We start from the raw sequence: 22964 nt of genomic DNA, 5'->3' as shown, positions 1-22964 counted from the left end.
TTCATTTTCAAATGAGTCTGTTCGCACGAAATAAAAAGGGAACATAAAAAGAGGCTTACCTTTTCTTACTCTGTCCAAAGTGCAATAAACCCCGCCAACTCTCAGCAATATGGAATCAAAGGAAGCAAAGGCTATTGGTTGAAAGAAGAGATGTTTCAGCAATGCTAAAATTGCTTTCATTTTCATTTACTAGCTTCAGCAGTACAATATTCCTAAAAAGGCAGCCAGAATATTATCACTAGTACCAAAACTTATGAGGAATGTCTAAAATAGTCCCATACAAAATTCTGTTCAATGTATTTTCAAACAACCCTCAGTCGACAGAACATGATTTTTGCAATAACCATAATCAATTTCTCCAATTTTAACATGACTATTGCTGTCAAAGATAACTCATTATAGAGAAATTAGTAACTTATATGATAACATCATGTACAATAGCTATAGGAAATATGCCATCCTAGATATTTATCAGCACAACTGTACAAGTTTGCAGGCATAATGTATCATTTGTTATGATATGGTGTAATTGAGAGTGATTCATTGCAACAGAAGAAGAGGATATGTGGCTAAGTAGTAGAGCATCTGCTTTATGTGCTGAATGTCCCAGGTTCAATTCAAGACCTCTCCAATAAAAAGCTCTGAACTACTTGGTATAGTTTTTCCAGGTACGTCTCTGGGTCTTTTTGACAGATGTGGTCTTGGAATTCTGTTTCCCAGATGCGCACTGGCCCAGTTTAGATCAGGCCATGGCATTTGGGAAGAGAAGGTTTAAACTTTTTCCAGTGTGAAATGGCCCAAGGAGCTGTTTGCTCCATTGACAAAATGTAACATGGTTTCTTTCTAGATGGAAATAAGTCGAACCTTGTATTAGATTGTTGCTGCTGAAATTGAACTGTTACTTTTCCTATTTTAATTATACAAATTGATTACTCCTTAACTGATTTATCTAATTAAATATAATAAAATGTCATAAGTACTTAGTAAACTTTAATGGTTATAGATCAAGATGGGTAGGCATTAGACATGAGCACGAATCAAAATCGAATCAAATTTCATGACGAATCTCTTATTTTCAGCTCTTGGCCTTGCTGGGAAGGTCATTGGGAGGGTGCCTTCTTTCCTCCACCCCACCCCAACCCAGTCTCGGGGCATTGCCTAGCTTGCCTGAGGCCCATCTTTTTTCCCTTTAATTTTCTTTGCTTACATTCTTATTTAGAGCATTTGTTTTTGCTGGCTTGTTGGGTGAGGGTGGGTAGAGGAGAGCCTGCTGAAGTCTCCCTGCGAATTTGGCATCTCTGGGTATGAAGGGGCCATTGAAGTACCCTGGGTTCTGACGAGCCACGAAACTAACAAATCATTTCACAAAATGAGACAATTTCATGAAAGTTCGATTCGTGATTCATGGAATGCAATGAAACACAAAATGCTAGTTTTGTTTTTTCTCATTTCGTGCCCATCTCTAGTAGGCATGTTAGTCTGTCTGTAGCAGTAGAAAAGAGCAAGAGTCTAGAAGCATCTATTGGACTAAAAAAATTGTGGTAGGGTATGAGCTTTTGTGAGTCACAGCTCATTTCTTCTTTTTAATGGTTATGTTTAAATAGTTGCACGTAACTCCCCCAAAGTACGGTTTAATTCTTTCTTAATTTAAAAGTTATCTGGTTACATCTCAATCCAATTCTCCCACCCTAACATCACAGTAAAGCAGGTGTAGAAAATATATTACTTTGTTGTCTTAATGTGCTGTAAATTTCCAAATATTCCACAGATAATGCTATAGCTCGGGGGGAGGGAGTACAAGTTGCTTGTTATCATTTTGGTCGCAACTTCTATAATATCAAATGTTTGGAAATATATACAAATTCATAATGAAACTGACTTTTGTCCAAGTGAAGAGCCCTCCACTACAATCTGCTTTTAAAATGAAAGAAATAAGGAGACAAAATGCATATGCAGAATGGATATGATTTTCCTGGACAGTGGGTCATCTTTTGAAGAGCAGTGCCCTTCACACTAACACAGAAGCATACACTGAAATACAGGTTAATTCTGAATAACAAGTGTTGACACCGGGCATCACTTCTTAGCACCTGTTGCCAAACCATCATTTGTTTTCATCCCCACTTGCATGAGTTCTGGACTTGTGGATTGCTGATCGGGCAGTTCCTCCAGATGTTTGAGTAGGATTGTAAAGCAGCCTTTTTGAACTGCCAAAACTACCTGTCTTATGTTAGAATGTTTGCCATGGGTTAATTATTTTGAGTCTAATGAGATTTATCTGCATTCATTCATGTTTCCTGAGCCACTCGCTAGCTGGATAGTGCATTAATACTATGTAACACCGAACTAAAACTGTCACTCCTTTTGATAATAATTTTTTGTGTGGCTTGTGCCATATATGTAACAGAAACTGTTGTCTGATCCCTCATGCACTGAGAAAGATATAGAAGTGATGAAGTAACTTCAGAATATCTTTGTACAGTACATACGGAACACCTGCTTTCCTGCAGAATTAGGTTATTCAGTAGGAAGCTGAATGGTTATTTTTAATTATTGAAAGGAATTTTTTCACTCATTTATTCATGGTGTTACATCAAATCATGCCAAACTATATGAAATCACAATTAATTAATTAACCAATTATGTCAAATCATGTGGATCCTAGTAAAGAAAATGAGCCTGATACACATCCAGAAAAGACAAAAGAAAGTACCAACTTGAACAACAAGCTCCCTCAAGATGTTACCACTGTGAGCAGTCAGGAGACCCTTAGGGTCTCCTTCCCTAAGCTCTCCTGGTCGAGAATGCTGGCCATTCAAAGCCCTCTTCCTCCGTGGACCACTTTGCTTCCTGGATAGGTAATTATCGCCTGAAATCCCTCAAATCTATTCCACTTTCACCACTGCTTTCTTAGGAACCTTGTATGCTTGTGAGTTACTTCTTGTATGCATGAGTTTACCCCTTTAAATAAAAATTACTCTTTGTTTTTGAAGAACACCTGTCTCATCAGTTTTCTTAGGGAGAGGACCCTGTAAAAATTGATGGAGTATCTCGCTTTGTTATCCCTCTCACATAGCCTTCTCCTTGCTGCTAATTCCTCCCCCCCTACTCGCAAGGAGACCAATTCTGGTATCAACCACTATCTTTAGGTGGTTTTAAAGGGGATTAGACATATTTAGAGGATTGGTGGCATTTGTTACCTGCATTTGTCGTCTGCATTTGTCATGAGAGCTAACTGAAATCTCACAGTTAAAAGACAGTGTGGCTGCAACCCTAAGAATTGAATACAATTAGACTTTCCTTTGGGTATACTTTCTTAGAATTGTTCTCACTATCTCTGGAATACCAGTTGTTGGAGGACAAATAATGGGGGAGGGCTGTTGCCACCAGTATCTGCTTATGGGTGGGGGAGTGCATTTGGATATATCTGAGCCAAAACTCAGAAATTACCTGTCAACTGAAACAACCCAACTCTGAAACAACCCAAAATACTCTTGAATTTGGGGGAGTAACAATAATGTATCTCATGGAATGTCAGGAGTATTTTTGGTTTTAGGAGATACAACAGCAGGGAGGGAGTAGCAAACAGCTGTTAGTGGCAGATTTGCCATACTAGTTTCTAAATGACATTATTTTCTATAGGAGGTAGATCTAGCCCTGGACTGTGGAAAACACACCTATTGTCCATTTAGAGTATCCTCCAGGGGTTTGGAGGGACACATGCCCTTTAAATTTCAAAGGGCCATTATTCTCTATGGAAATACAATGACCCTTTAAAATGTAAAATGCATGTATACCACTAAACAGCTGTTTGCCTCCCTTCTCTCCCCCCCCCCTTCCAGCTCCTACAGCCTATTTCTTCTTAATTTTATGTTGTTGTTTTTAAGGGTATGATTTTTGGATGCCAAAATTCTTGAGCCAAAAACTGCCTGAAAAGAAATTACTAAAACAGTATTCCCAAAAATTTGGCATACCAAAAATGCCACTAAAAAAACCCAACTCCAAATTAAAACAATTTTTTGAAGTACACACCGCTACTTATGGGCATCTGGTTCAATGCTTTTAGAAACAGGATGCTGAACTAGACAGATCCTTCATCTACTTCAGTAGTTTTGTTGGGAGAGACGTTTTATTCTTAAATTTGTTAATTTGTTCTGCTATCTCATCACATCTTGCTTTAAAAGTGATGTTCATTCTATTCTGCTGTTGGTGGCTGGAAGTGCCTCACACTTACTCTGGGTGAACTTTCTTCTCTTTGGATTGGATCTTGTTTTATATCAGCCTCTCTTCGTAACATCTATTCTCCCCTCCTCCCTACTTTTTCTGAGTAAGTGAGCTCTGACTCACAAAAGCACATGCTGAAATAAACTGTAATTTTTAAATGTTCTACCAGACTCCTATGTAGTCCTGCTACAAAAAATGAACACTGTGACCCCTCTGGAATTATGCTCTGAAGACTATATAATTTAGATATTTTTGAGCATATGGGAAACATTTATTTCTATGCATTATTTGGAAGGCTGAAGAAAGAATATTCTGCCCTGTAGAGCAGCATGCAAAGCCCATGGCCTCCTGGGAGATTTCCATATGTGTACAAAATGCATCTGGTAGCCAGCAATGAAATCTTTTGTCTACACTTGACCTTGACTTCCTGAACTAAAAGCTGGGTGAATGCAGACAATCCCAGGTGCATTTTGTGAATCCGCAAATATATATTTTATTTACTTTGCACATGAATGAATGTTGATAATCACAGGTTATTTGTAACATTAACTAGTAATCTTTGAGGTTTAAAATATTTAGACTTCCACTTGGATTGCATGTGAGTGTCAACGTTTGCAAATTATTGACATGTACTCACTGCAATACATAAATGTACTACAGCAGAAGAACTTGAGCATACAAATACTTTCAAGTGCTGCAAGTTTTTCATAAACAACATGAAATTGTGGCTTGTGAAACAAGCAAGCAACCTATAGCAGCCCCGTTTACTGAACGCCTAAAGACAGGAGTGAATATCTCCCTGTCGCATTTCTGTTTGTGGGTGTTCTAATGGAGATGAAAGTAGGAGATCAAGCATGCTTATGAAGACTTCCTGAGAGTTGTTTGTTGCTGGAGAACAGTGGAAAACATGATGTGATAATAATGATGTCTATCTATGTGGTACTGTACAGATTACCATATGCAAGCATTCTGATTGTAAGGAAAGAAAACATTCAGCTGGGGGAGAATCCAGGATAATAAGGGGTGAATGTGCAAAAATGAGGCAAGAAGGTAACACAGCCTGGGACAAAAAATTTTCTCATATATGCTGGTTGTTGTGACCAGGAAAGTGATCACATGGTTTCTTTCCAGCTCTTTTGTGATGTAGCAAGCAGCTGGATGGCACCAGTTGAGAACTCCCATCTCTTAAGCATGAAGAGGCCACCAGTTTGCTAGTACACCCCCAGTCTGACTTCCCTTGTATGCCTCAAGTATTTCTAGGAAGAGCAGGAAACACAGCCAGGGCACTATTTTAGTTTTGGAAAGCTGGCTAGGTGCCAAAGCCAGAGGCAAGTGGGATCTATATCAAAAACTAGCAAGAAAAGGCACACAAAAAAAGGATAAATAAATGATCAGTTGGTTGGATCAGCTTTCCTCTGAGGAAAGCTAAAGAATGGGGCTTTTCAGTTAAGAAAAAAATGACTAATGGTAGACATGATAGAGACGTATAAATTTATGCATGGTGTGTATAGGGCTGCCCAGAGTCCTGTCTCTTTAACAGAGGATTAATAGGATGTCAGTTACAAGTTGATGTTTACTTCAATTTTGTGAAACGCTTCAACTGCCCATTTCCACACATTAAGCCTCTATTAAAGGGTTGTTGCAACTCTCTTCAGGACAGTTTGTTTTAAAAAAAACATTCACATAACTCATAATTAAGTTACTGCCACAGGTTATATTTATGACCACTAGTATAGATGGCTTTAAAAGAGGATTAAATTTCATTGTCTGGTCCATCAATGGCCATTCACCATGATGGAACCTCTGTGTTCATATATAATATAATTCTTAGGAGGAGGGAATAACAACAGCAGGCTTTGGCATGTGTACCCCTACTTGTGTACCTTCTTGAGCATCTGGTTGGTCACTGAAGGAAATAGGACGCTAAAGTAGATGGAACATTGGTCTGATCCAGCGGGGCTATTCTTCTGTTCTTAGTAGGTAAGAACTTTGCCAGATCACACTCTGCCATTCTGCCTGTCAGTGAACCTGACCCAGGCTCAGGCAAGGGAAAGAGGTGCTGCCACGTCTGGGTAGGGTTGCCAGTTCTGGGTTGGGAAATTCCTGGAGATTTGGGGGGGGGGGTGGAGCCTGGAGAAGGTGGGGTTTGGGGAAGGGAGGGGCCTCAGCTGGGTATAATGCTATAGAGTCCACCCTCCAAAGCAGCCATTTTCACCAGGAGAACTGATCTCTGTTGGCTGAAGATCAGTTGTAATTCTGGGAGATATCCAGCCACCTCCTGTAGGCTGGCAACCCTAAGTCTGGGTTGGGCCTCACTCTGTTGCTCTGCCCCTCAGTGAGGCCAGCCTGGAGGTGAGAAAGAGGTGGTGCTGTAGTCTTGGCCAGGCCTTGCTCTGCTGCTCTGCCCCTCAGTGAGGCTGGCCCAGACTTGGCCCAGGCGGCACCTTGCCAGTGTTTATTTTGGAGTGGTGATAGCCCATTGGGGCTGGGCAGGCAGAGGCATGCCAGGAGTGCAAGAGCAAGGAAGTGAGCTGCAGCCAGGACCTCAGCAAACCAACCCCCCTGCAAAAGCCGCTCAGGTAGCTGGGAGAAGTAGATGATGTCACTTCCAGAAGTGATGTCATCATGCTGGGCCCAGTAGTATGCACATGCAAAGAAATCTACTCTTAGTCTGGTATTTTTAAAGATACCATCTGGCAACCCTAAGCAGAAATAAAATTCAAATTATTTAGATGCAAAACATTACAATATGTGATTCTCCCCTGCCCCTTACCCAACACTGAAATGGATCAGCTGTAAGAGCTGCAGTGCATTTTTCTGTAGCATATGTAGATCAGCTCTAAAGATCTTATATTGGTAAAAAAAAAAAGTACCTCTAAGAGAAATCAAATGACAGTGGTCTAGTGACAGAATAGGATCAGGTAATGTAGGCACTTCTATATATTTTAAGTATCTACAATGAATGAGGAAAAGGCAGGGATTGTGCTACCAAATTCCGTCCCAACTTTTAAAACCTACACATAGACTCTAACAGCGCAATCCTATGGCCGGCCCCAACGCCGACGCGGCTGCACTGGTGGTGTGGCGGCGCTGCCGGGCCGGATCCTGTGCCAGCAAAGTGTGGCCGCAGCGGCGCCCGCAGCGGCGCAGAGATGCAATTTTGGAGAACCAGAAAGTGTTGTGGGCGGGTCTGATCCACGGCCGCCGCCAGGCGCAGCCAAAGGGCGCTGTTCCTGACAAGCGTCAGGGGGAGGGGCCAGGAAAGGCGCAGCCTCTGGGCAGCACGCGATCCCGGCCAGGCCCCAGAGCAGCAGGCAAACCGCGCCCATGCTAGCAGACTGCCTCGGCTCGTGTGTCGGGCGGGGCTCGCAGTCGGGAAGGAGAGGGGTGGGCGTAGTCTGAGAAGCCTTTCCCCCGTTTGCCCAATGTAGCACCAAGTCCGTGGCGGCCGCGTCCAGAGAGGTTGGCATGGGACTGGCAGGCGCCCTGCCATGAGGAATCCAGGGCAGCAGCCAGTCTCTGGCAGCAGGGGACAGCCCCCAAGTGGCGCCGAAGGGGAGGGCTGGCCTGAGGCCGCCACCAAGAGGCAGACACAGCGGGCCTGCCCCCTCGTCCCCATCCCAAGGCAAAGAACACAGACACCCATTGCACAGAAATCAGCCTTTATTATTATATCATCCCACCTCCCCCAGCAGACGTGAGGAAGGGGAGGCGTGTAGGAGAGCCGCCTGTGCAGCAAAACACCCCACCCCACCCCCAAGGCGGCAGCGGCGGTCACCGGCGAGGCCGGCGGCCGGACCCCCTTGGCCGTCCACGGGCCCGGCCTCTCGCACGCAACTGGGCCCGAGGGAGGGGTGCCTCTGGGGCGGGTGGAGCTGCTGCAGCGGGTGGGGCCGGAGGGTCGAGGATGGCGACGAGCTGCCCGAGCAGGGCTTCGGCACGGACTTGAGAGGCACACCCCACCCCTCCCAACAACCATGGCCTGTTGGCGTGGGAGGCTGGCAACTGCTCCACAGGATTGGATGCGAGGCAGGACGCCCTGGGGTGGAAGGTGTTGGAATGACCAATGGGGCTGCTGCAGATGCCCGAGGGGCTGGACCCACTCTGGGAGGCGGCCGCTCATGGGACTGCGTTGCTGGGGCTGCGGCTGCGATGGGGGCGACCCTCCCCAGGCGCGCGAGACCTCCTGCCCGGGATATGGCATCCGCCTGCCACCACCCTGGATTCTCCATTGGTGGGGGCTAGGGTTCCCGCGAGCGGACCATTTCCCCTGCCATCTCCCACCCCCTTGCAGCGGCAGCTCGCACCACCCTCTCCCTGGCTTATCGGGTGCCAGCTACTCTCCCCACCGGGGATTGATCCCCCTCCCCGCTCACATGCCCCGCCCCAACCCTCTACCTGGCCATAGATACAGGGGGGTTAGCCGTGTTAGCCTGTGGTAGCGAATTCAAAAAGGGTCCCGTAGCACCTTTAAAACTATCCAATTTTATTGTGGCATAGGCTTCTGAGAATCAAGTTCTCTTCGGCAGATGGGTGGTACAGACACTGGTCAAATACAGAGGAGGGGGGGAGGAGGAGGGAGGGAGGGGGTGTTACTGTGAGGGGAGGGAGGGGGCGGGGAGGCAAGACGGGGTGTGTCAGATACATTTGTGGCAATGTGCAGGTGGGGAGATGTGACGGGAGTGTTGGGGGAGGGGCGGAGGACGAAGTCAGACTCGCAGACACAGAAGACAGTTGTTGTACATCTCGTTTTATTGCACTGGAAAGAGCGGGCTTGCGTTTAGGCTGGCGAGGGAGGCCGCGGCGCGACGGTGCTTCCTGGGCTGCAGCCAACCGTCCGTCAGAGATGTTTGGGGAGGGCGGGGCGCGGGGGAGCAGCCATGCCCTGGATGTGCCTGTGGGGGAAAAAGACACGTGTGGGCTTTGCCTCGTTCCACTGGCAAGGCAAGCCCCACACTCCGCCATCCGGGGGGGGTTGCACATGGTCGAGGGCAGCAGCTGATGCCTGACGGTCTGGCGAGGATGCACTCAGCCTTGGGAAGCCTTTACCTTTATGGGAGGGAATGAGCTGGTCACAACAAACACCTGGCCACATGTGGTTTTCGAGGCGCCTGCCTCTGAGGCAGCCAGGGGCGGCCATGGTTGCCCCCCACCCCTGCTGGGCCTCACCCAAAGCGGCAAGTGAGCGGGTGGGTTCAGGTGAATGGGCAGTTTGCACTAATCTGCGGAATGCCCCCCCACCTCCTCCTTACCTGTCAGCGCTCCGTCGGTCATCACCAGGTGGGAGCGCCAGAGTCAGGGCACCTGCAAGGAAACGGGAGAGCATGCGGTTAATTTGCAAAGTGTCATTCCCTTCTGCCACGGAAGGGTTAGTTTGTTTGTGCTTAGTTAGAAGCAACTAGCATGCATCAGTTAGCTGTGGAGTCATTCTTTCTATCACGGTAGAAAGAGAGTTAGGCAGACATTTGCACCTCTTCCCCTTTATGTGAAGTTCCCCCAGTTTTTCGCAAAGTCCCCCGAGTGCATTCTGCGCCTGCCAATGTGAATGCCCTCAGCCTGTTTCGGTTTTCAAAGGGGCAATGCCACTCAGCAGACGGGCAGAGCCTCCGGCCGAGTGCTCACTTACCTGGGGGTTTGGGCGGCGCTGGCCGGATGTTTTGTAGGGCGCGGTCGCAGGTGATTGGGTGCAGAGAGGGGGGCTCGTCCACGCCGGGCGCGCACGCTGATTGGTCCCCGGGATAGTTCTCATCCTATGCTCCTTCGGGCCATAGGGGCGGGGCGGGGCGTTCAGAGAGGGGCCTGATTTTTCGCCGTTCCATGGACGCCTATGGGCTACGCCTTCTTTTTCCGTGGCGTAGCTTTTTTGCGCCGCTGTGGGCGTTCCCGCTTCTGGAGGAGCTTAGGGAGCGGACTAACTCCGACCCCGCCTTGCTCCCCGCCCCCCCTGCGTCGGCGTAGGGCTCTACGCCACTCCTGCGCCGCCGCCCGGGCGCCTGTGGCTTGCACCGGTGCTGGCCCGCCGGCGGGCCAGCGCCGTGTCCCAGCGCGGGCGGAAGGCCACTTACGCGGGCGTACGGGCTAGATGCGCCCTCGCAAGCCTTAGTTCGGTTCCTGTTCACTTTCCGTGCCCTTCTTAGGATTGGGCTGCCCGTGCATGTATATGTATGCACACAAGTCTCTGTGCTATCAGGAACCCTGAAAAAATAAAGTTCCTGTTTTCTAGAGGGAGCCACAGATGCATGGGCTTTATAAATATGTTCTCATGAACACACATGCTTCTCATGAAAATGCATTGACCAGCGACCACAGAGCTTGCCATAGCAATCCCACTCCCTCATGCATGGTCCTTGTATATATGTAGAACATACGAAATGTGCTATAACAGAACTATGCTTCATCTGTATTCATTTCTTTTAACACTAACAGCACATAAAAAAATTCATGAGTCTGACACTGGCTTCATAGCTGTTATAGAAAGAATTTTTAAACAAGTGTTCAGGGAATACTGTGATAGGCTCTTGTTGTAGGAAAACAACCACACACACGCATTCTATATGTCCCTGAAGTTTTTCTGCCCTTACCAATGTTCTTGTTCAGAAACCCCTGACAAGTTTCCAAGCAACTCCAGGATTCCCTGGAACACAGTTAGAAAACCACCCATCAAGAGCCTTATACAGTAAATATTTGTTTGAATAAAGACATTTTAGCAAACTATGCATACTGTATAAAGTTGACCTACCTCTTGGGAAGAAGCATGCTATTTGCCCCCTCCTTTCTCTCCATCAGTCTTTGGTATATTGGACTTGGATCCAAAATCTATTGTTTAACTAGAGTTTCTCTGTCACAGGCTTGAGATCTCATAGGAGTCTTTATTGTGTCTCGTTGCAGTTTTAGCTTCTCCCCCACACCTTTTGTCTACCCTCTTCTTGCAATTTGCTGGAACAAGAAAGACTTTCATTTTGCCATAAAGTGTATGGGAGGGGTGAGTACAGTAGGAGGCATATTTCTTTCGCAGGTGCAGATTTGTTCAAGAATAAGAAAATCCGTCCCCCGTTGCCTGAACTTGCTGAATTAATAGGTATAGTCAGAAATATATAAGAAAAATGTTTAAACTCTAAAAGCATTAAACTGATATTTTAAAAGTGAACACTGCTCTTAGAATGGGAGGATTTCATGTAAGCAGAGCAGCTTAGAAGCAGGGCAGCGCTCAGAAGCAGAGCAGCTAAGTGTTTAACTACGTGTTAATGAGATAATAAACTTGCACAAAGCTGGTTTAGTTTAGTAAAGAAAATAAGAGTCCTTTTTATTTAGGAATTCCACTCAAGATGAGAAAGAGAAGAGACAGAATCTAGTTTAATCTATCTAAGATAGGATGCTGGTGGATGCAGGAAGCAAGTCCTGTGTCCTCCATGGTGGCAAGATGAAGAGTGAGTGCATGTGTGCAAGTGAGGGAGAAGATGGAAGGAAGAAAGTTCCCTGCGAGTAGCAATCTACAGATCAAAGGGATAGCGCCAGTAGAGCAGAAAGGTAGGGTGCACATGTCCCCCCCCCCCAGTATGTCCCCCTCTGCAGGGGTGGTGCAAGGGTTTTCGGCTCTTGCAGCTGGCCGGCTGAGTGTCTCTCCGCGTGCAAGCGCGTGTGCAAGCGCGCACACTCCGGCCTGCGTGATGATGTCATGCACGATGCGGCAGGCGGCTCTGATGGCGCTCAGGTGGCCTCCGAGCTCTCCTGCTCGGTTGCCTGCACCGCTGCAGATGCCTGCCCGCGGCGGCCGTGCCCAGCCAGGGGCATGTGTTGGTGGCGGTGGCAGCGCAGGGCAGCGCAGGGCGGGAGGGATAGGAGGCTGCAGCTCTGTGGCACATGCTCCTGCCCCCGCGCCTCCTCCGGCGCTCCCTCTGGCATCCCACGCCTGAGGCCACCGCCTACCTGGCCTCAATGGGCGCGGCCCTGCCCCTCTGTAACATGAAACAAGGACAACATAAAGATCCTTTGCTTCTTACACTTCACACACATAAACCTCTCTCTGCACAATACTTTTGACACATGTCCATCAAGTGTTGGTAGACGCAATGTTAGCTGGGAAGCATATTTTAAATGACAGAGCCAGCAGAGATCTCTCTGGAAGGAACCACCCTCCACTGCCTCTGGCATCTCCCCTTCTGGAGCCTTTGCCCTGCTGAGGCTTGGTTAATTCAAAGTCTTAAACAGCAAGGGCTGTTTAAGACTTTGGCCAGAGGTGGCAGAGGGCTGTAAGAGAATCCATCCCCTCCAGAGAGATCTCCACCGCTCTGTCTTTCAAAACTATGCTTCCCGGCTAACATTGTATTTCCTGACACTGGATGGACACGCACCCCCACGTCTCATATAGAGAGACTCTCAGATAGGTAGCTGTCTTGGTCTGCAGTAGAACAGCAGGATTTGATTCCAGTGGCACCTTAGAGACCAACAAGATTTCCAGGGTATAAGCTTTTAAGAGTCAAAGCTCCCTTCTTCAGAGAACTAGACTAAAATCCCTGCTGGTTCACTATTACCCAGGTTTGAGGAGATCAAAGATAATATCTGAGAATAAACATAAGGTTATTTCAGCTTCACTGTTATGTTTTGCTACATTTTATTCCCATATGATTTATGTTTTAAGACAGTTTGTAGTATCATAAGCTCCCCTAATGTGTGGCAAAGAGCAGCAGATACTTAATTAAAAGCAATATTCTGTTTGGCAAAAGAAGCCAGCCTCTAAAAAGAGCAAAAGGTCACATGGTGTCCATAAAAGACTAATAGATTTATTGTGGCATAAGCTTTCATGGTCTAAAGCCTATTTTGTCAGATGGAAGAAATATCATCTTTGCTTAGATATACATAGATACACAAAAGGAATATAGTGGGATCGAGTTCATTAAATGTAAGCAAGTAATTTTAGGGCAAATCCAAGATAAGATAGAATATTGGCATGACCCATTGAACCCAGTGGAAGAGGTCTGTTGGGACTAACGGTGTTGTCTCCTAAACTGTTATAGCCTTCCAAACCTACAGACTTCACTCTGCTTAGTATGGTACTGTAAGTTTCATTGCTTTTATCGGATTTTAATGATGTCTAACATTAGCTGGATTGGGGTAATAACAATGCTCTTTAACAATATTGTTTGATCTGTCTGTGGGAGATGGTTTGTGCTTTTTTAAAAAAGCCATTGTACTTCATTGGACATTCTACAAATATGCCAGATTCTAGATCTTTTTGAAAACAGGTTTCATTGTCTAAATGTAAATCTAACCAAAGTTAAAACTGCAGGGAAAAACACAAATGCAGATATAATAGTCAATCCTCTGGAAAATAGCCTCTGTCTGTAAACAGTGAATAGGTAAAACCTTCAGGAGAACTCATTCACAGCTATGGAGTGGGATGTCATCAATATGCAGATGACACCCAACTCTGTATCTCGGATGCAGTAGAAATCTTAGATCGCTGCTTGACAGCTGTGGTGAAATGGCTGAAAAATAACAAATTGAAATTGAACCCAGACAAGACTGAAGTTATGCTTGTTGGGAAGGCAGAGATCTTGAAAGACATTGTACTCCCCACTTTTGATGGGTTTCATCTGACCCTTGCAGACTCGGTTAAGAGCTTAGGAGTTATACTGGATCCAGCACCACTACTAGAAAAACAAGTTAAGGCAGTGGCAAAAAATGCTTTCTGCAACCTCACTCTAGCCTGGAAGATGGCTTCTTACCTCAACACAGCCGACCTGGCCACCTGGATCCATGCTATGGTAACATCAAAACTTGACTATTGTAATGCACTATACATTGGTCTCCCATCTAAGCTAACTATTTATTTATTTATTACTTTGATTTATAAACCACCCATCCTCAGGGGCTCTGGGTGGTGAACATCATTTAAAATCAATAAAAACAAAAAACAAAAATTCTAAAATCAACATACAATAAATAATAATAAAATAAATTAACCAAATACATTAAGGTGCAATGGTGGGGAGAACCTCCCCACCCCAAAGGAGGCTTGGTGGGGAGAACCCCCCACTCCAACTAAGAGGCTCCAATTGGTGCAAAATGCTGCAGCACGACTGTTAGCAGGAACGAGCAGGAGCATGAACATCATTCCCATTCTACAGTTACTCCATTGACTATTATTTATTTATTTATTTATTTGATTTGATTTATACCTCGCCCTCCCCACAGATGGGCTCAGGGCGGCTAACAACACTTAAAAAATACATTAAAAGTCATAAAACCATTATAATTTTAACCTTGGGTTTTGGCTCTTAGCTTGAGAGTTGTACTCTACTGCTGGTAGGAAGATTGGGCAGAACTTTGCATGTTCATTTGTTCTTTTCTTATTAGACTTTTTTGTTGTTATTGTTTGAGGTGCTTTGGATCTCTATTTGGAGAGAAAGGCGGGTGGAATGGGTGAAAATTGACCTGCTTGGATCCATAATTGCTGCCCACAAAAGATGCCCTGTAACTCACAGAAGGACTTCTTGATGCTTCATGGCAAGAAGATTGCCATGAAGGGTGTAAAGGGTTCCAAAGATGCTTTTATGATGCGTAAGGGCTTGCATAACTTTGTGCGAAAGCATAAGAATTGTCTTAGGGATGATTTATTATAGTTCTGCACGAACTCTTGTGCAAGCAGTTGTGAAACTGCCCTATTGGCTGTTTTCCTGCAGCTCATGGTTCTTTGGATCCAGTCCAACAGGTTGAGTAATACCGTTTTTCCATCAAGGGAGACGGAATCATTTTTTATAGTGTCTTTTTATCAACATTAAACTAACTGATTTTGTTATTGTCCTGGTTGTTTAGCATGTTAATATAATTTTCCTGTAATTTAAAAGCTTTTCTTTCTTTTTCCAGCAAAGAGGGAAAGGGCAATGGGAGGAAAATGATCGAATAAACAAGCGTTGCAAATAGGGTTTTGTTTTCTAAACTTTGAAAGAAAAGCCATCTTAAGGCAAACCTATATGCAGTGCTAGAAGATCAGCAATTGGTTCTCCAATATGTTTTTTTGTTAGCTTTACAAAAATGCATGATTCTGATTTGAATTTGTATTGTGGTGTGGGGTGAAGGGGAATTAACTGTCCATTCCCTTCATTCCTATTTTGCATGTATGGGAGATTTTGGAGATACCTCTGTTGTTGTGCATGCACATGCCATACAGTACATTTGCTTCCCTGCTATCCTTTAAGTGCTCATCTGGATAGTAAATGCTACTGAATGTGAGCTATAATAAGTGCAGATGGATAGCCCTTTCAGTCTACGGCTGCAAAATAGAACAGGAATTGAGTGGCACTTTAAGATTACCAAAATGTATTTATTATGAGTCAGAGCTCTCTTTGTGAAAATTTGTACTAGAATTATTATTTTTTAGTCTTTAAGGTGGCATTGGACTCCTATTTTATTACAAGAAGTGCAAATATTCTATTTAAAATTCTGAATTTTTGGAAAAAGAAATGCTATTGTCTATTTACTAAGATATCACACTCAAGAAGCCAAGACAGGAAGGACTATTATAAAATAAATGAACCCTACAGCCACAACAAAGAGCTATCAGCTATATATAAGAGTGAAAGTGAATAAACACAGGGCAGGCAGTGGTCCTTGATGTAAGAACAAAGAGGAGTTATAAGGACATTCTTCGGGGCTTATTCTATTCCTTATTCATTTGTGAAATGTTGGAACGTATGCTGTAGTGTTTCTCATTGTATTAACAACCATGAAGCCAAAACAGCAATTTGCTTTTTTTAATGAAAAAATTATCTAACTTTTAAACACTTACCCATGGTTATAAAAACTCTGTCTTAAACAGTGACATTTTAAAACAAAGGTAAAAATAAATGTTATATTTTCCAAATGTTCACTGATTTTAACATGTCCAGAACAGCAAATATGATAAAGAAATGGCAAATGAACAAGAAATATCATAGATTTCCTTTACTATAGAACAAAATTAAACTTGGTAAAAGAAAAACAGGCATGTACATTCATGGAATAATAAAACTGCTGTGTAAATAGATTAGGGAAAATACAGAGCTCCCTAATCCAGAATAAAAATCAGGAATGTTAATATGAAATAATTTTATAAGAATTTTGAAAAATTTTAAATTTTTCATTTATCAGTATTCATTAAGTAAGAAATCTAAGTGTTTCAGCAAGTTATGAAAAAGTAACAGAAATTTAAAATAATTTTAAAGCAAGTATAATTTCTTCATATATTTAATAATAATGTTAATATAAGAAGAAAAGGAGAACGGACAGAGAATTAAAATCTCTTACTTTTGCTATAAGAGAATGCTGAAGATCTACAAAAAAACGAAAGAAAGAATGATAAAATATATTTATAAAAGCTCCATTGGCAGCTTTTTTAAAAAAATTAAAAAATCAGACACCACTCCTAAAACTGTAGAACCCAAACCATTTAACTAATGCATACTTTTTAAGAAATCAAAGAAGATACAGTCAATAAAAGCTTTTTTTTGAAGAGAAGTTAGGGGAAATAATGCCATTGGCAAAAAGAATTAAAAAATGATGAGAACAAAAAAAGATAGTGAAGATGTGTTTGAAATGCAAAAAGGAGATAGAGTGAAACATCTGAATACTGAAGGAACTTTTAATTTCAACTTTCCAAGTTCAGAAATCAAGCCCAACATTTTTGGGTCTGGATAGAAAAGGAAAATCTCAACATATCATTTCTGCATAAAACTCAAATTTATGCATAAAATCCATGAGGATATAAGAATATGGAAAAACAATGATTGATACAGAAACTAGTTAATTCCATCTTACCTAAGTGGCCAGTGCATTGTCCTGCTTTCTGCTCTTTCTACTTCTCCTCCTGGTCTGTAGAGAACATTAACAATGTTCCTGGAGTCACCACTACACCGTTGGGTATTCATTATTGCAATACTGAAAAACACCCTTTCAGTATTGTAAAGAAACTCATGCAGAACCTGTTCCAGCCAGTTACATAAATATACCTGGAATGGTCAGTTTCTTTGCCCAATCATTTGATGTTCTGGTTTTGGTCAGGTTTCTTTTAAAAAATCTGTGCTCTGTTTCTAACTATCTTTAAAACAATTTTAAAAAGAGGGAAAAGAGAATAATCCCAAACAGGAAAAAACTACTGGAGTAGTTTGTCATGATCTTGTGTCATTTCAATGACAGAAAATTCCATTGACTTCAATTGGAATAGCACCAGATGCTAGCCAGACAAGAATAATTACTAGGAAAAAAATTGAAAAGGTGTTTTGGTAAAATGTTAAGCTCTGAAGTCCTTGTTTCAGACTGGTCCCGTACATCGGCCAGACAGGAAACTGCCCCAGGCTTTAAATGGGCATGATGATTGCAAAAGGATTATATATAATCAGAGTCATTTTCTAATTCCTGCTGCTTGTCTTTGAATGTGAAGAACTAACAGGGCTGAAATGACAAAAGCCAAAATATCTATAAAAACGTTTTTGTAGGGCCTTCTATAAAACACACACACAAAGAAATAAATTGATTGTCCCCAATATCAACAAAACAGAGAATAGTTTTGAATTTTATGGTATATGATTTGGTAGTTGATTAATTCTCTGTTGTAAAATTACATACATCACACTTTCTCCTTTCCATAATTTCCAGAATTCACTTGTAAATCTCACAAGTTCTTAACCACAATGGTGATTTATAGCCACATGACGCTACTAGAAGTTTGTATCCCCCACTGCACAGTTCAAAAGACTTAAGAGTGTTTAAGTTTTTAGAAGAGGAGGCAGTGTTTTCCGACATTCTGAGGATTCCTCCCTCTCACGGCAGCTGCCTGAAATGTTGTTCCTGAGGAATTCAGCAGATCATCAGGAATAGCTCAGGAGGAAGAAACTACTGCTCTGTCTTCTGAAAATTTAAGTACTCTTGTGTTCAGAACTGTATGGTCAGATACAGGCTTTTACATATGCTTATTGACCGAGGCAACCAAGGCTGAATGTTGCTTGGTTATGCTGCCTATGTGATTGGGAAAAGCCACTAGAGCAGTGACTTGGAGCTGGGTGGCACCTGGGGAAGTTCACTGGCCTCCCCTGACCAGTTATTTCTTTGTGATCACTTGTAGCAGCCCCAAAGTAGCCTTGGGAATAAAAAGAGGGCTGTTGGGCTGCAGTTTCATGTATAACAACAACAACAACAACAACAACGTTTGATTTATATACCGCCCTTCAGGATGATTTAACACCCACCCAAAGCAGTTTACAAAGTATGCTATTATTATCCCCACAACAACAATCACCCTGTGAGGTGGGTGGGGATGAGAGAGCTCTGGAAGAGCTGCGACTGACCCAAAGTCACCCAGCTGGCTTCAAGTGGAGAAGTAGGGAATCAAACCTGGTTCTCCAGATTAGAGTCCCGGCTCTCTTAACCAGTACACCAAACAGGCTCTGTAATGTGTCACTTTGTCCCATGTCTAGGTGTTGATCATGTTGGCTCATTCCTTGTATGAAACGTTTATGTCACTGACAAAATGGGGCTAGTTTTCAGAAGGGATGTCAATAATTTCCAAACCTGCCCCTGAATAGAAATGAGGAAAAATTTGTCATAATACAGGTGTAGATGTAGCTCCCACTTTCAGTCTCAAAATTGTAGGACAAAAATTTAGTTCTGCTGACGGAAAACTTAACTTGCATCCAGCTCAAAGCTATCCTGTTTCTTTAGCAATTGCCGGAAACTCTATGGTAAACCCATAGAGGTTTTGGTGATTCCTAGAAGGAGATGAAAACCCAAAAGTGATGTAATGCCATCTTCTGATGGTGAATTTTTATTTTTTTTCCCCTCCCGCAGGAGTGCTGGCAGGCAACAGGAACTAGGGGCAGGAAATCTCCAGTTCACAGCAGGCAAATGGAAAGCACAGCTCATTGCAAAGTATTGAAATTGGTGCCAGCTTGAGTTGGGAATGGAAAGTCTTTTCCATTCGTTTGCAGAATGCTAACCAGTTTGTTTAAAATTACTATATACCCACAGACTTTAGCTTTTTTGTTTTATGAGCTAACAGTACTTGTTTGAGTGGGGTCACATGGAGTTGGGCCATGAGCTGTTCCAATGTTATCAGGGAGCCAGCCACCCACTTGCAAACAGCAAGCTTGCGGCATAACAGAAGCCATGTCATCACTCTCGGGAGGGGTATGGGATATGGCTTTAAACATTATACTTGTTGTTTCTATGGGTCTCAAGCTGCAACTTATTCAGCAAAAATTATGTTTAGGATATATTGGATGCCACAGTCAGTGCCTTTATAGTAAAGGACTAAGTAAAGTATCTAATTGCTGGTGTTGGAAATAACAGGACAGGTCTCTTAAGCATATATTTTGGGCATGTCCAGTTATTTCATCTTTTAGGGAGGAAGTCATTACTCATTAATTTTGTGTTAGAATATTCACATATTTTTGAGAATTTATGTACTTCTAAACAATTTTCCTGTCTCATGGAGGCTAACCAATCGTCAAAAGAAGAAAGAAAGAAAAAGAAAGAAAGAAAATGAACCTTTCATAGCTGTAGCTAAAAGTCTTATATTACAATGCTGGAGAGACAAATGCCCATCTCCCATAATTTAATGGATTGAGGATCTTACAACCGTATTAACATTTGCACATAAGGCATATAGATGACAACAGTGTGTGAACTTATTCTTAGATATTTGGAAACATTTTATAAAGACTTATGACAGTAGATCTGATACCACTGTTATCATATTTTTATCTATTTTATGAGATGCTTGTATCTGCTATAAAATAAATTTTAAAAAATCACTCTCAGGAGGGAAGAGAGAGGTGAAGAAAATAGCACCTGTGTGATTTCTGTGCTGACTTTCTATTTGTGCAAATCAAAATTACAGTTTTTGATTACTTCCAAATACATACAAAACTATGTATTTGGAAGTAATCAAAAACTGTAATTTTGATTTGTGCAAATAGAAAGTCAGCAAAGAAATCACACAGGTGCTGTTTTCTTCACCTCTCTCTTCCCTCCTGAGATATAAAGATTTATTTAAAGATATAAATCTTTACAAATAAGAATAAATAAAATGAGAAGCACCTAAATATTTGAGTGTAACTTACTGGATAATGAGAAACCTTTTCCAAAACTGTACCATTTACTTGTTCAGTTAGAATTTAAAAATAATGAACATAATACAAAATGGCTGAAGTCTTTTGGCTTTGAACTAAATGATGAGAAATGGAGATTTAACTGTAGAACAGGATAATTATTTGCTGTGAACATTCAGTTGACAAAGAACTGTTTTAAAATGATTGATCAATGGTATATGACATCTCTGAGGTTATCTAAAGTTAGTGGCAGGATAAGTAACAGACGGTGTTTTTTCTGTTGGAAAATGCTCGTTTTCAACATACATGGCAGAGATGTTGCAGAGTGCAACTTTTCTGAAAAACAGTTCATAACGTTATTAATGAACTTTGAAACATTATTCTTTTGGTGAAGCCAGAAGGTTTTTTAAAAATGTGCTTTAATTACATTGAAATCAGTCCAGTTGTTCATAGGGATCTGGCACTAAATTTACTGATGGTGGCAAGAATTATTTTTGCTAGGCAATGGAAGACCCAAATACTTCCTAATAAGACCGAATGCTTGTTAAAAATTCTTGATATATGATTTAAACACTGAACATATCCTTGAAAATACATTGTATACATCTACAGCAAATATAGAAATTATCATCATTATCTACTGTTGTAGATCACCTTATGTAAATAGTTTCATATTATACATTCCTAACTTCCTAATTTTTCCATTGGACTGTGAAAGAACATCCTTAGAAAAAAACAGGACCCCTGTCGTTATGCCAAAATTTCCATGCCTTCCTATCTGTAGTTATTGTTACCATAAAACCAAATCCTAAACTGTTTACAAGTTCTCATAATTTTAATAAAGCTATGATATAATTGTCGCAATATATAAATAAATATGGGATAACCCTGATAGTCATCATCGACATAATAAACAGCTGACTTCTCTGCAATTTCTCATAATGTCATTATTTCTTTTAAATTTTCCATGTTATGGTAGGAAAGGGGGGCAAGATGTTTTTCCTTCCTGGGAATCCTATTAGATGAAGGTTTCCCTGGAAATCACCCAGTTAAACTGGTGCCATCATGCATGTATCTTCTGGGAACATCTAGACTGGCTCGCTGGGAAGCTGCTCTTCCAAGTTAGTCCTAGCACAATAACAAAGTAACAAGGTGGAAACCCTGAAAAATACCGTATAGCAAACTGCATAGCTCCCAAGCACATAAGGAAGAGATTCAGAGAAATATCCCAGAGAAGTGTATTGTGCTAAAGAAGCCAAAAATGTCTTTATAAAAAGATTTATTATAGGAAAAAGGGGGCAATGGTGGGTGGATTCAAAAGGGGTAGGAAAGGAGACAAATACAAAACACAGGGGAGAGCACACTATCACACAACACAGTTTCTCAAATAAAAGCAATATAAGTTGGTATAACTCAGCTAAGTACATTTACCTAGATTGTAGCAGGTTCTCCAGCACATGTACAACACTCTTTGTAGTACCAAGATAGTGGATGTGTCCTTTATCTCTGGTCCACAAGTCTTGGAATCTCTAAATGTTAGGCTGTTTCAAAGTGGGGATAAAGAAAAGTCCAGGGCTCCCAGATATTTATGGGCAATGGAATTTGACCTCAGCCAGCCTCCTTCGTGAGATTGATTAGGGATCTAACCAATCTCAAGTAAAGCTCCATCTCTTATGTCAGAGACTTGCTACCAATCAGAGAATTATTATAGGATGGTCCCACCATATTAATGGTTTATGACAAAAAGGGAATCTGGCCCAAGCTGCTTGTCCTTTGTCAAAAAAGGATTAAGTAGACCAGGTAGCCCCAATGCGGAACAGAGGATAAAGCATTATTCTCACGTAAGTCCCAGGGGTCCCATAGCCCAGATGCTCTGGATGGTGCTCTTGAGCCATATTGAATCTTGAGGTTCTGTCACATTCCATTTAATTGAGTATTGCAGCAGTAAAGAAAGCAACTGGTTAAAAAATGAATTCATCTACCATCACTGAGTGGTGTTAAGTTAAAATATAAACAAATGACAAGAACTTCATGTACAGGCATTTTTATGTTATACAACAAACTACAATAAACTTCTCGCTAAAAGTTCTAAGTGCCACAATGAAATTTCTAAGCACCACGGGGACCTGGCATCTGGGATTTGTTAATCCCTATTTTAAGACTTGCCATTTCAGATATTTGCAGCAAGGAATGAATATTAGAAGACCTCATGCTGAATTATACACTCACCTTTAGGCAAACAGTAAAATGATGCTGCTACTGAAGAGGGTTCTGATGATAAATAAATTTCTGAAGATACTGATACAAGAGAAAAGGACAAGGAGATGCCTGGGGAGAGACTGTTGCCACCTGCTCAGGCACTCTCTCCATCCTGTGAATTAGTCTATTGATGATGGATATATTTGTTGATAATTAACTTGGTAGTTACTCTGATGGTTTTCTGTTATAGTTGCTGAAACTAAGATGCCTTGAGTCTGCATTGAGTGAGAAAACTGGGGTAAAAGGGCTCAAATAAAATAAGACAATAGTTATTTGGTGTGCTTTCTTAAAAATTGAATGTCTGTATAATTCCATTCATATACAAGAACAGGCATCTAAGTGGTTTCCCTTTGTTCTTTGTCTCTTTTCCCAAATTTTTCATCTTTGCTTTCATCTCAT

General features: G+C 42.3%; 1 protein-coding gene across 1 annotated transcript in view; it reads right to left on the bottom strand.

Annotated features, from left to right (window-relative positions):
• ASIP (agouti signaling protein) overlaps positions 1–21815 on the bottom strand; it is a 33204-nt gene extending 11389 nt beyond the window's left edge. Inside the window, exons 1-2 of the mRNA XM_054981185.1 lie at positions 21738–21815; positions 60–131 (exon numbers count right to left, since the gene is read on the bottom strand). The gene's annotated coding sequence lies outside the window, so the exon portion shown is untranslated. The remainder of the gene's footprint in view (positions 1–59; positions 132–21737) is intronic.
• Positions 21816–22964: the final 1149 nt, after the last annotated feature.

Source organism: Eublepharis macularius, chromosome 5 (genome assembly GCF_028583425.1).
Source record: "Eublepharis macularius isolate TG4126 chromosome 5, MPM_Emac_v1.0, whole genome shotgun sequence".
NCBI classification, from domain to species: Eukaryota; Metazoa; Chordata; class Lepidosauria; order Squamata; family Eublepharidae; genus Eublepharis; species Eublepharis macularius.
The sequence above is the reverse complement of the archived record's forward strand: the minus strand, read 5'-3'. Positions and strand labels throughout refer to the sequence as shown.